We start from the raw sequence: 11,671 nt of genomic DNA on the forward strand, positions 1-11,671 counted from the left end.
AGCACTTAGTGTCTATTTAGCTGGCATGGGAAGGCAGCACTTTCTTGTACGTGACGGGAAGCAAACTCTGGAAGGCTCTCTTTAGTGACGGGTCCAAACAAAGATCTCATCAGCTCCTCTAGCCCTATCGGCGACTCGTGCACTTCGAGCCTTCTTAACGACGGCGCAAGTGGCTGACTGCTGACTGCGTTGGTGGTATAGTGGTGAGCATAGCTGCCTTCCAAGCAGTTGACACGGGTTCGATTCCCGGCCAACGCATGTCCTTTGGCTCGGGCTGATGTCGAAGCAGAACTCCTTCTGTGACCTGTGGCTCCTCCCAAAACTTTTGGATGGATCGTTCAGAAGCCGAAAAGAGGTAGCTCTCCCCGTCGGGGAATCGAACCCCGGTCTTCCGCGTGACAGGCGGAGATACTGTCCACTATACTGACGAGGAGCTGTGCATGTTGCTGTTTCTCCCCCAACCGACGCTACTGCACCGACATAACTGAACAATGCATGGCTTTTTCTGACGCTGACACAGCCCTAGCACCGTCAAATTCCGGATGGACCCATCATTAGCTAAAGTGGCATTACATTTGGAACACTACCCGTTGCAGGGGTCATTGTTTGGACTCTTTTTTTTTTTTTTTAAATAGTGCTTTAAACAAAAAGGATTGTGTCAATGCAACTGAACAACATTAATTAGGAACACAGTGCGTCAATAAAGCAAAATGACAGTTAAAGGCATTTCGTCATTGAAATCGATGATGTCATCATTCAGCTAAGTTCAGTTTAAATAGTATCTGTGCAATAATTTTCAATCAAGTCAACGATATCGCTGTACATGAAGTGTCCCCAGCTATGCCTGCCAGAGGCGACAGAGGCAAGGAACCAAAACTCGATCGGTGAAAAAATGGAGAAAAAACCCGGTGAGAAACCAGGCTCAGTCGGGGAGACAGTTCTCCTCTGGTCAGAAGAAACCAGCAAATCAGCTCCAGGCTGCAGAAAAGTCAGACTGTGCAGAAGAATCATCTGTTTCCTGTGGTCTTGTCCTGGTGGTCGTCTAAGACAAGGTCTTTACAGGGGATCTGTATCTGGGGCTCATCTAGTTGTCCCGGTCTCCGCTGTGTTTCAGGGCCATAGAGGTCCTTTCTAGGTGTTGATCCACCATCTTGTCTGGATACTGACTGGATCCGGGTGACTGAAGCGGCCCACTGATCTGGATACAGAATGGATCTGGTGGCTACGGTGACCTCGGAATAAGGGATTTCTTTAAAAGACTCTTTTATTCATATAAGATTTTCTCCAACTTTTCAGATGGAGGCATGAGAAAGAGATTGCCTTGATTGGGCTTGTGGTTATTGGTGGACCGAGGACAGAGCTACAACAAAATGCAATAGCAGAATCAATTTGGCCGTCCGCCAACACGCTGCAGGAGGGCGTGCCACTGGTCATCGTCTGTATTTGCACTCTCTGCGTTTGCGCTGTCAGCACTTAGTGTTTATTTAGCTGGCATGGGAAGGCAGCACTTTCTTGTACGTGACGGGAAGCAAACTCTGGAAGGCTCTCTTTAGTGACGGGTCCAAACAAAGATCTAATCAGCTCCTCTAGCCCTATCGGCGACTCGTGCACTTCGAGCCTTCTTAACGACGGCGCAAGTGGCTGACTGCTGACTGCGTTGGTGGTATAGTGGTGAGCATAGCTGCCTTCCAAGCAGTTGACCCGGGTTCGATTCCCGGCCAACGCATGTCCTTTGGCTCGGGCTGATGTCGAAGCAGACCTCCTTCTGTGACCTGTGGCTCCTCCCAAAACTTTTGGATGGATCGTTCAGAAGCCGAAAAGAGGTAGCTCTCCCCGTCGGGGAATCGAACCCCGGTCTTCCGCGTGACAGGCGGAGATACTGTCCACTATACTAACGAGGAGCTGTGCATGTTGCTGTTTCTCCCCCAACCGACGCTACTGCACCGACATAACTGAACAATGCATGGCTTTTTCTGACGCTGACACAGCCCTAGCACCGTCAAATTCCGGATGGACCCATCATTAGCTAAAGTGGCATTACATTTGGAACACTACCCGTTGCAGGGGTCATTGTTTGGACTCTTTTTTTTTTTTTTAAATAGTGCTTTAAACAAAAAGGATTGTGTCAATGCAACTGAACAACATTAATTAGGAACACAGTGCGTCAATAAAGCAAAATGACAGTTAAAGGCATTTCGTCATTGAAATCGATGATGTCATCATTCAGCTAAGTTCAGTTTAAATAGTATCTGTGCAATAATTTTCAATCAAGTCAACGATATCGCTGTACATGAAGTGTCCCCAGCTATGCCTGCCAGAGGCGACAGAGGCAAGGAACCAAAACTCGATCGGTGAAAAAATGGAGAAAAAACCCGGTGAGAAACCAGGCTCAGTCGGGGAGACAGTTCTCCTCTGGTCAGAAGAAACCAGCAAATCAGCTCCAGGCTGCAGAAAAGTCAGACTGTGCAGAAGAATCATCTGTTTCCTGTGGTCTTGTCCTGGTGGTCGTCTAAGACAAGGTCTTTACAGGGGATCTGTATCTGGGGCTCATCTAGTTGTCCCGGTCTCCGCTGTGTTTCAGGGCCATAGAGGTCCTTTCTAGGTGTTGATCCACCATCTTGTCTGGATACTGACTGGATCCGGGTGACTGAAGCGGCCCACTGATCTGGATACAGAATGGATCTGGTGGCTACGGTGACCTCGGAATAAGGGATTTCTTTAAAAGACTCTTTTATTCATATAAGATTTTCTCCAACTTTTCAGATGGAGGCATGAGAAAGAGATTGCCTTGATTGGGCTTGTGGTTATTGGTGGACCGAGGACAGAGCTACAACAAAATGCAATAGCAGAATCAATTTGGCCGTCCGCCAACACGCTGCAGGAGGGCGTGCCACTGGTCATCGTCTGTATTTGCACTCTCTGCGTTTGCGCTGTCAGCACTTAGTGTTTATTTAGCTGGCATGGGAAGGCAGCACTTTCTTGTACGTGACGGGAAGCAAACTCTGGAAGGCTCTCTTTAGTGACGGGTCCAAACAAAGATCTAATCAGCTCCTCTAGCCCTATCGGCGACTCGTGCACTTCGAGCCTTCTTAACGACGGCGCAAGTGGCTGACTGCTGACTGCGTTGGTGGTATAGTGGTGAGCATAGCTGCCTTCCAAGCAGTTGACCCGGGTTCGATTCCCGGCCAACGCATGTCCTTTGGCTCGGGCTGATGTCGAAGCAGACCTCCTTCTGTGACCTGTGGCTCCTCCCAAAACTTTTGGATGGATCGTTCAGAAGCCGAAAAGAGGTAGCTCTCCCCGTCGGGGAATCGAACCCCGGTCTTCCGCGTGACAGGCGGAGATACTGTCCACTATACTAACGAGGAGCTGTGCATGTTGCTGTTTCTCCCCCAACCGACGCTACTGCACCGACATAACTGAACAATGCATGGCTTTTTCTGACGCTGACACAGCCCTAGCACCGTCAAATTCCGGATGGACCCATCATTAGCTAAAGTGGCATTACATTTGGAACACTACCCGTTGCAGGGGTCATTGTTTGGACTCTTTTTTTTTAAATAGTGCTTTAAACAAAAAGGATTGTGTCAATGCAACTGAACAACATTAATTAGGAACACAGTGCGTCAATAAAGCAAAATGACAGTTAAAGGCATTTCGTCATTGAAATCGATGATGTCATCATTCAGCTAAGTTCAGTTTAAATAGTATCTGTGCAATAATTTTCAATCAAGTCAACGATATCGCTGTACATGAAGTGTCCCCAGCTATGCCTGCCAGAGGCGACAGAGGCAAGGAACCAAAACTCGATCGGTGAAAAAATGGAGAAAAAACCCGGTGAGAAACCAGGCTCAGTCGGGGAGACAGTTCTCCTCTGGTCAGAAGAAACCAGCAAATCAGCTCCAGGCTGCAGAAAAGTCAGACTGTGCAGAAGAATCATCTGTTTCCTGTGGTCTTGTCCTGGTGGTCGTCTAAGACAAGGTCTTTACAGGGGATCTGTATCTGGGGCTCATCTAGTTGTCCCGGTCTCCGCTGTGTTTCAGGGCCATAGAGGTCCTTTCTAGGTGTTGATCCACCATCTTGTCTGGATACTGACTGGATCCGGGTGACTGAAGCGGCCCACTGATCTGGATACAGAATGGATCTGGTGGCTACGGTGACCTCGGAATAAGGGATTTCTTTAAAAGACTCTTTTATTCATATAAGATTTTCTCCAACTTTTCAGATGGAGGCATGAGAAAGAGATTGCCTTGATTGGGCTTGTGGTTATTGGTGGACCGAGGACAGAGCTACAACAAAATGCAATAGCAGAATCAATTTGGCCGTCCGCCAACACGCTGCAGGAGGGCGTGCCACTGGTCATCGTCTGTATTTGCACTCTCTGCGTTTGCGCTGTCAGCACTTAGTGTTTATTTAGCTGGCATGGGAAGGCAGCACTTTCTTGTACGTGACGGGAAGCAAACTCTGGAAGGCTCTCTTTAGTGACGGGTCCAAAGAAAGATCTCATCAGCTCCTCTAGCCCTATCGGCGACTCGTGCACTTCGAGCCTTCTTAACGACGGCACAAGTGGCTGACTGCTGACTGTGTTGGTGGTAAAGTGGTGAGCATAGCTGCCTTCCAAGCAGTTGACCCGGGTTCGATTCCTGGCCAACGCATGTCCTTTGGCTCGGGATGATGTCGAAGCAGAACTCCTTCTGTGACCTGTGGCTCCTCCCAAAACTTTTGGATGGATCGTTCGGAAGCCGAAAAGAGCTAGCTCTCCCCGTCGGGGAATCGAACCCCGGTCTTCCGCATGACAGGCGGAGATACTGTCCACTTTTCTAACGAGGAGCTGCGCATGTTGATGTTTCTCCCCCAACCGATGCTACTGCACCGACATAACTGAACAATGCATGGCTTTTTCTGACGCTGACACAGCCCTAGCACAGTCAAAATCCGGATGGACCCATCATTAGCTAAAGTCGCATAACATTTGGAACACTACCCGTTGCAGGGGTCATTGTTTGGACTTTTTTTAATTGCGCTTTAAACAAAAAGGATTGTGTCAATGCAACTGAACAACATTAATTAGGAACACAGTGCGTCAATAAAGCAAAATGACAGTTAAAGGCATTTCGTCATTGAAATCGGTGATGTCATCATTCAGCTAAGTTCAGTTTAAATAGTATCTGTGCAATAATTTGCAATCAAGTCAACGATATCGCTGTACATGAAGTGTCCCCAGCTATGCCTGCCAGAGGCGACAGAGGCAAGGAACCAAAACTCGATCAGTGAAAAAATGGAGAAAAAACCCGGTGAGAAACCAGGCTCAGTCGGGGAGACAGTTCTCCTCTGGTCAGAAGAAACCAGCAAATCAGTTCCAGGCTGCAGAAAAGTCAGACTGTGCAGAAGAATCATCTGTTTCCTGTGGTCTTGTCCTGGTGGTCGTCTGAGACAAGGTCTTTACAGGGGATCTGTATCTGGGGCTCATCTAGTTGTCCGATAGGGCTAGAGGTGTTTCAGGGCCATAGAGGTCCTTTCTAGGTGTTGTACAACCATCTTGTCTGGATACTGACTGGATCCGGGTGACTGAAGCGGCCCACTGATCTGGATACAGACTGGATCTGGTGGCTACGGTGACCTCGGAATAAGGGATTTCTTTAAAAGACTCTTTTATTCATATAAGATTTTCTCCAACTTTTCAGATGGAGGCATGATAAAGAGATTGTCTTGATTGGGCTTGTGGTTATTGGTGGACCGAGGGGACTTTTGTGAGTTTTACTCCTCCCTTTTGGAGTGGAGGGGGGGGGCTGACGAAACGCATGTGGGCAGGCGTCGTCACCCTTGATGACCCTTGGCGAGCGTAGTGGTTTACCAGAGGCAGCGCACAGGCCCGAGGGTTCGTAGACACAGCTCGAGTTTCTCTTCATTGTCGCATAAATCTTTCGCCTTTTACTAAAGATTTCCGTGGAGGGGAACTTTTGCGAGTGACCTGTATTTTTGGGTGCTCTGCTCACAGCAGAGCTACATCGAAATGTCAAGAGCAGAATCAATTTGGCCGTCCGCCAACACGCTGCAGGAGGGCGTGCCACTGGTCATCGTCTGTATTTGCACTCTCTGCGTTTGCGCTGTCAGCACTTAGTGTTTATTTAGCTGGCATGGGAAGGCAGCACTTTCTTGTACGTGACGGGATGCAAATTCTGGAAGGCTCTCTTTAGTGACGGGTCCAAACAAAGATCTCATCAGCTCCTCTAGCCCTATCGGCGACTCGTGCACTTCGAGCCTTCTTAGCGACGGCGCAAGTGGCTGACTGCGTTGGTGGTATAGTGGTGAGCATAGCTGCCTTTCAAGCAGTTTACCCGGGTTCGATTCCCGGCCAACGCATGTCCTTTGGCTCGGGCTGATGTCGAAGCAGAACTTCTGTGACCTGTGGCTCCTCCCAAAACTTTTGGATGGATTGTTTGGAAGCCGAAAAGAGCTAGCTCTCCCCGTCGGAAAATCGAACCCCGGTCTTCCGCGTGACAGGCGGAGATACTGTCCACTATACTAACAAGGAGCTGCGCATGCTGCCGTTTCTCCCCCAACCGACGCTACTGCACCGACATAACTGAACAATGCATGGCTTTTTCTGATGCTGACACAGCCCTAGCACCGTCAAATTCCGGATGGACCCATCATTAGCTAAAGTCGCATAACATTTGGAACACTACCCGTTGCAGGGGTCATTGTTTGGACTCTTTTTTTTTTTTTTTTTTTTAAATTGCGCTTTAAACAAAAAGGATTGTGTCAATGCAACTGAACAACATTAATTAGGAACACAGTGCGTCAATAAAGAAAAATGACAGTTAAAGGCATTTCGTCATTGATATCGGTGATGTCATCATTCAGCTAAGTTCAGTTTAAATAGTATCTGTGCAATAATTTGCAATCAAGTCAACGATACCGCTGTACATGAAGTGTCCCCAGCTATGCCTGCCAGAGGCGACAGAGGTAAGGAACCAAAACTCGATCGGTGAAAAAATGGAGAAAAAACCGGTGAGAAACCAGGCTCAGTCGGGGAGACAGTTCTCCTCTGGTCAGAAGAAACCAGCAAATCAGTTCCAGGCTGCAGAAAAGTCAGACTGTGCAGAAGAATCATCTGTTTCCTGTGGTCTTGTCCTGGTGGTCGTCTGAGACAAGGTCTTTACAGGGGATCTGTATCTGGGGCTCATCTAGTTGTCCGATAGGGCTAGAGGTGTTTCAGGGCCATAGAGGTCCTTTCTAGGTGTTGTACAACCATCTTGTCTGGATACTGACTGGATCCGGGTGACTGAAGCGGCCCACTGATCTGGATACAGACTGGATCTGGTGGCTACGGTGACCTCGGAATAAGGGATTTCTTTAAAAGACTCTTTTATTCATATAAGATTTTCTCCAACTTTTCAGATGGAGGCATGATAAAGAGATTGTCTTGATTGGGCTTGTGGTTATTGGTGGACCGAGGGGACTTTTGTGAGTTTTACTCCTCCCTTTTGGAGTGGAGGGGGGGGGCTGACGAAACGCATGTGGGCAGGCGTCGTCACCCTTGATGACCCTTGGCGAGCGTAGTGGTTTACCAGAGGCAGCGCACAGGCCCGAGGGTTCGTAGACACAGCTCGAGTTTCTCTTCATTGTCGCATAAATCTTTCGCCTTTTACTAAAGATTTCCGTGGAGGGGAACTTTTGCGAGTGACCTGTATATTTGGGTGCTCTGCTCACAGCAGAGCTACATCGAAATGTCAAGAGCAGAATCAATTTGGCCGTCCGCCAACACGCTGCAGGAGGGCGTGCCACTGGTCATCGTCTGTATTTGCACTCTCTGCGTTTGCGCTGTCAGCACTTAGTGTTTATTTAGCTGGCATGGGAAGGCAGCACTTTCTTGTACGTGACGGAATGCAAATTCTGGAAGGCTCTCTTTAGTGACGGGTCCAAACAAAGATCTCATCAGCTCCTCTAGCCCTATCGGCGACTCGTGCACTTCGAGCCTTCTTAGCGACGGCGCAAGTGGCTGACTGCGTTGGTGGTATAGTGGTGAGCATAGCTGCCTTCCAAGCAGTTTACCCGGGTTCGATTCCCGGCCAACGCATGTCCTTTGGCTCGGGCTGATGTCGAAGCAGAACTTCTGTGACCTGTGGCTCCTCCCAAAACTTTTGGATGGATTGTTTTTTTGCAAGCCGAAAAGAGCTAGCTCTCCCCGTCGGAAAATCGAACCCCGGTCTTCCGCGTGACAGGCGGAGATACTGTCCACTATACTAACAAGGAGCTGCGCATGCTGCCGTTTCTCCCCCAACCGACGCTACTGCACCGACATAACTGAACAATGCATGGCTTTTTCTGATGCTGACACAGCCCTAGCACCGTCAAATTCCGGATGGACCCATCATTAGCTAAAGTCGCATAACATTTGGAACACTACCCGTTGCAGGGGTCATTGTTTGGACTCTTTTTTATTTTTTTTTATTTTAAATTGCGCTTTAAACAAAAAGGATTGTGTCAATGCAACTGAACAACATTAATTAGGAACACAGTGCGTCAATAAAGCAAAATGACAGTTAAAGGCATTTCGTCATTGATATCGGTGATGTCATCATTCAGCTAAGTTCAGTTTAAATAGTATCTGTGCAATAATTTGCAATCAAGTCAACGATACCGCTGTACATGAAGTGTCCCCAGCTATGCCTGCCAGAGGCGACAGAGGTAAGGAACCAAAACTCGATCGGTGAAAAAATGGAGAAAAAACCGGTGAGAAACCAGGCTCAGTCGGGGAGACAGTTCTCCTCTGGTCAGAAGAAACCAGCAAATCAGTTCCAGGCTGCAGAAAAGTCAGACTGTGCAGAAGAATCATCTGTTTCCTGTGGTCTTGTCCTGGTGGTCGTCTGAGACAAGGTCTTTACAGGGGATCTGTATCTGGGGCTCATCTAGTTGTCCGATAGGGCTAGAGGTGTTTCAGGGCCATAGAGGTCCTTTCTAGGTGTTGATCAACCATCTTGTCTGGATACTGACTGGATCCGGGTGACTGAAGCGGCCCACTGATCTGGATACAGACTGGATCTGGTGGCTACGGTGACCTCGGAATAAGGGATTTCTTTAAAAGACTCTTTTATTCATATAAGATTTTCTCCAACTTTTCAGATGGAGGCATGATAAAGAGATTGTCTTGATTGGGCTTGTGGTTATTGGTGGACCGAGGGGACTTTTGTGAGTTTTACTCCTCCCTTTTGGAGTGGGGGGGGGGGGGGGGGGGGGGCTGACGAAACGCATGTGGGCAGGCGTCGTCACCCTTGATGACCCTTATATATATATATATATATATAAATTGTCAACATTTACTGTGTGGTACAACTTAAAATAACTATTTCCTATGTTAAATTAACTTTATTCCTGTGATGCAAAGCTGAATTCTTCAGCATCATTTATACTCTTCAGTGTGTCATATGATCCAGAAATCATTATTTATATGATTATTTGCTCACAAAACATTTCTTATTGTAATCAATGTTGATATTATCATTGTCACTACAATGATGAAAGCACATTATTTTCGGAAGGTTGACGTGATGCTGAAGACTGGAGTAATAATTCAGAAAATTCAGCTTTTCATAACAGGAATAAATTACAATGATTAGAAAATATATTCAAATATAAAAAAAAATTGTAAAAATAAAGACACACACACACACACACACACACATACATATATATATATAATATATATATATATATATTATGAATTATAAAATACATTTGATATATTTAATTTGAATCTATATTTCAGGAATGTTAAGATGATGCATGCTGTGTCAAGACCCATCCACCCGTCTCACTCCACCATAACATCACACCAGACACTTTGAGAGCGGAGGATCAAAGGTCAGAAGGGTTTCTTCCGGATGCAGGTAAATAAATAATTCATACAGGCACTTATGTGTGTAAACTGTCTGTCTCATATGTGCACACAACACCGAGACAAATATTTTAATAAAGTAATGCTGTTAATCTTCTGTAGAACACCACACCATCTGCCATAACTGCGTCCCTCGTTCAGCTCACACTGGACCCCTCAGAACGGCTGGTCTTCGTGTTGGACCATAGATGGACAGATCTGTTGAGAACTGCCTCTCTTGAACATCTCTTGGCAACGCAACATAGGAGCAAGGATCTTCTTAAACAGGTCGAAGGCTTGTTTTATTTTCTGTGTCTTCCACAAATTGTATTATTATTAATATTATTGTAGCTGTTGTTGTTTAATCTACAATTTTAAATTATTTAATTGATTTCCATTTGTTAAATAAAACATCAGAAGTATTGGCCTTGTTTACACTGTACTTTAGTGTGTTAATTAATTGTATTGACTTGCTTTATTTTATCTTGCTCAGTTTTGTAAACACTAAATGTTAGTAACGGCTATTATTAAACTCCGTAAATAAATATTTTATTTAAAATACTCTTACCAGTCAAATGTTTTTCAGCAGTAAGATTTTTAATGTTTTTTGAGAATTTCTTCTGCTCACCAAGCCTGCCTTTATTTTATCCAAAGTACAGCAAAAACTGTAGCATTTTAAATATTCTTACTATTTTAAATCAGCTGCTTTCTATTTCAATTCAATTCAATTCAAGTTTATTTGTATAGCGCTTTTTACAATACAAATTGTTACAGAAAATTATGTTTCTACAATATTTAGTAGTAGCTTATAAGTGGTGACTGTCCGTTTGTGCACGTATGACAGGATTTGTAGAAAAATTCATACAAGACGTAGTCAGCCAGACGATGAACATTATTAATTTTATTAATAATTAATAATTATTATATGATGCAGTCACACATGTAGCAATAGTTGTTAGTTCTGTTTGTTGATTCAGGGTTAGGATCATCTGGGGTCCTCTGAGGGTCAGCATCATCTCTTCTCAGGTGTTCTGGATCCAGACTGGAGCTTGTGTAAATCCTAGATACCACGGGATGAAGATCCCAGCAGAAACAGAGACACATAGAGACATCATTAGCATAGCTGCTGTTCCAACAGAGTAAAATTAATTAGTTTAACCCAAGCTAAAGAATAAGAATGCGCATTTGATCAGATACAACTACACTCACAATTTAAGATACATTATTCGAATGCTTGGCGAAAGAGATGCGTTTATAATCTAGATTTAAACAGAGAGAGTGTGTCTGAACCCCGAACATCATCAGGAAGGCTATATATTTGAATATATACTGTAATTTATTTCTGTGATGCACAGCTGTATTTTCAGCATCATTCATCCAGTCTTCAGTGTCACATGATCTTCAGAAATCAGAATAATATGATGATTTACTGCTCAAGAAAAATGTATTATTATTATTATTACTGTTGTTGTTATGTTATGTTGAAAACAGCCAAGTACAATCTTTTCAGTTTCTTACATGAATAGAAAGTTCAGAAGAACAGCATTTATCTGAAATATATATATATATTACATTTTCATCATCAACATTTTTAATCTTTATCATCACTTTTAATCAATTTAAATCATCCTTGCTAAAAAAAAGGCATTAATTTCTGTCATTTCTTTCCCCCCAAAAGAATGGTACAATCTATATTGTTAAGAAAGCTTTTTATTTCAAATTAATGCAGATCTTTGGATCTTTCTATTTAAAGAATCCCTGGGGGGTTTAAAATATTGATATTACTAATAA

The 11,671-nt window shown here is 45.0% G+C and overlaps 7 non-coding genes across 7 annotated transcripts; 5 read left to right on the forward strand and 2 right to left on the reverse strand.

The window, feature by feature from the left end:
• The first annotated feature begins 1,654 nt into the window (after window positions 1-1,654).
• On the forward strand, window positions 1,655-1,726 carry trnag-ucc (transfer RNA glycine (anticodon UCC)). Its single transcript has one exon. It is a non-coding gene; the product is annotated as a tRNA-Gly (tRNA).
• Window positions 1,727-1,829: 103 nt separating this feature from the next.
• Window positions 1,830-1,901, reverse strand: trnad-guc (transfer RNA aspartic acid (anticodon GUC)). Its single transcript has one exon. It is a non-coding gene; the product is annotated as a tRNA-Asp (tRNA).
• A 1,220-nt stretch (window positions 1,902-3,121) lies between these two features.
• On the forward strand, window positions 3,122-3,193 carry trnag-ucc (transfer RNA glycine (anticodon UCC)). The gene has a single exon. It is a non-coding gene; the product is annotated as a tRNA-Gly (tRNA).
• Window positions 3,194-3,296: 103 nt separating this feature from the next.
• On the reverse strand, window positions 3,297-3,368 carry trnad-guc (transfer RNA aspartic acid (anticodon GUC)). The gene has a single exon. It is a non-coding gene; the product is annotated as a tRNA-Asp (tRNA).
• Window positions 3,369-5,890: 2,522 nt separating this feature from the next.
• Window positions 5,891-6,005, forward strand: LOC132136776 (U5 spliceosomal RNA). Its single transcript, XR_009431559.1, has one exon. It is a non-coding gene; the product is annotated as a U5 spliceosomal RNA (small nuclear RNA).
• A 286-nt stretch (window positions 6,006-6,291) lies between these two features.
• Window positions 6,292-6,363, forward strand: trnae-uuc (transfer RNA glutamic acid (anticodon UUC)). Its single transcript has one exon. It is a non-coding gene; the product is annotated as a tRNA-Glu (tRNA).
• A 1,247-nt stretch (window positions 6,364-7,610) lies between these two features.
• On the forward strand, window positions 7,611-7,725 carry LOC132136788 (U5 spliceosomal RNA). Its single transcript, XR_009431570.1, has one exon. It is a non-coding gene; the product is annotated as a U5 spliceosomal RNA (small nuclear RNA).
• Window positions 7,726-11,671: the final 3,946 nt, after the last annotated feature.

The sequence above is a fragment of the Carassius carassius genome, unplaced genomic scaffold (assembly GCF_963082965.1).
Source record: "Carassius carassius unplaced genomic scaffold, fCarCar2.1 SCAFFOLD_76, whole genome shotgun sequence".
NCBI lineage: Eukaryota > Metazoa > Chordata > Actinopteri > Cypriniformes > Cyprinidae > Carassius > Carassius carassius.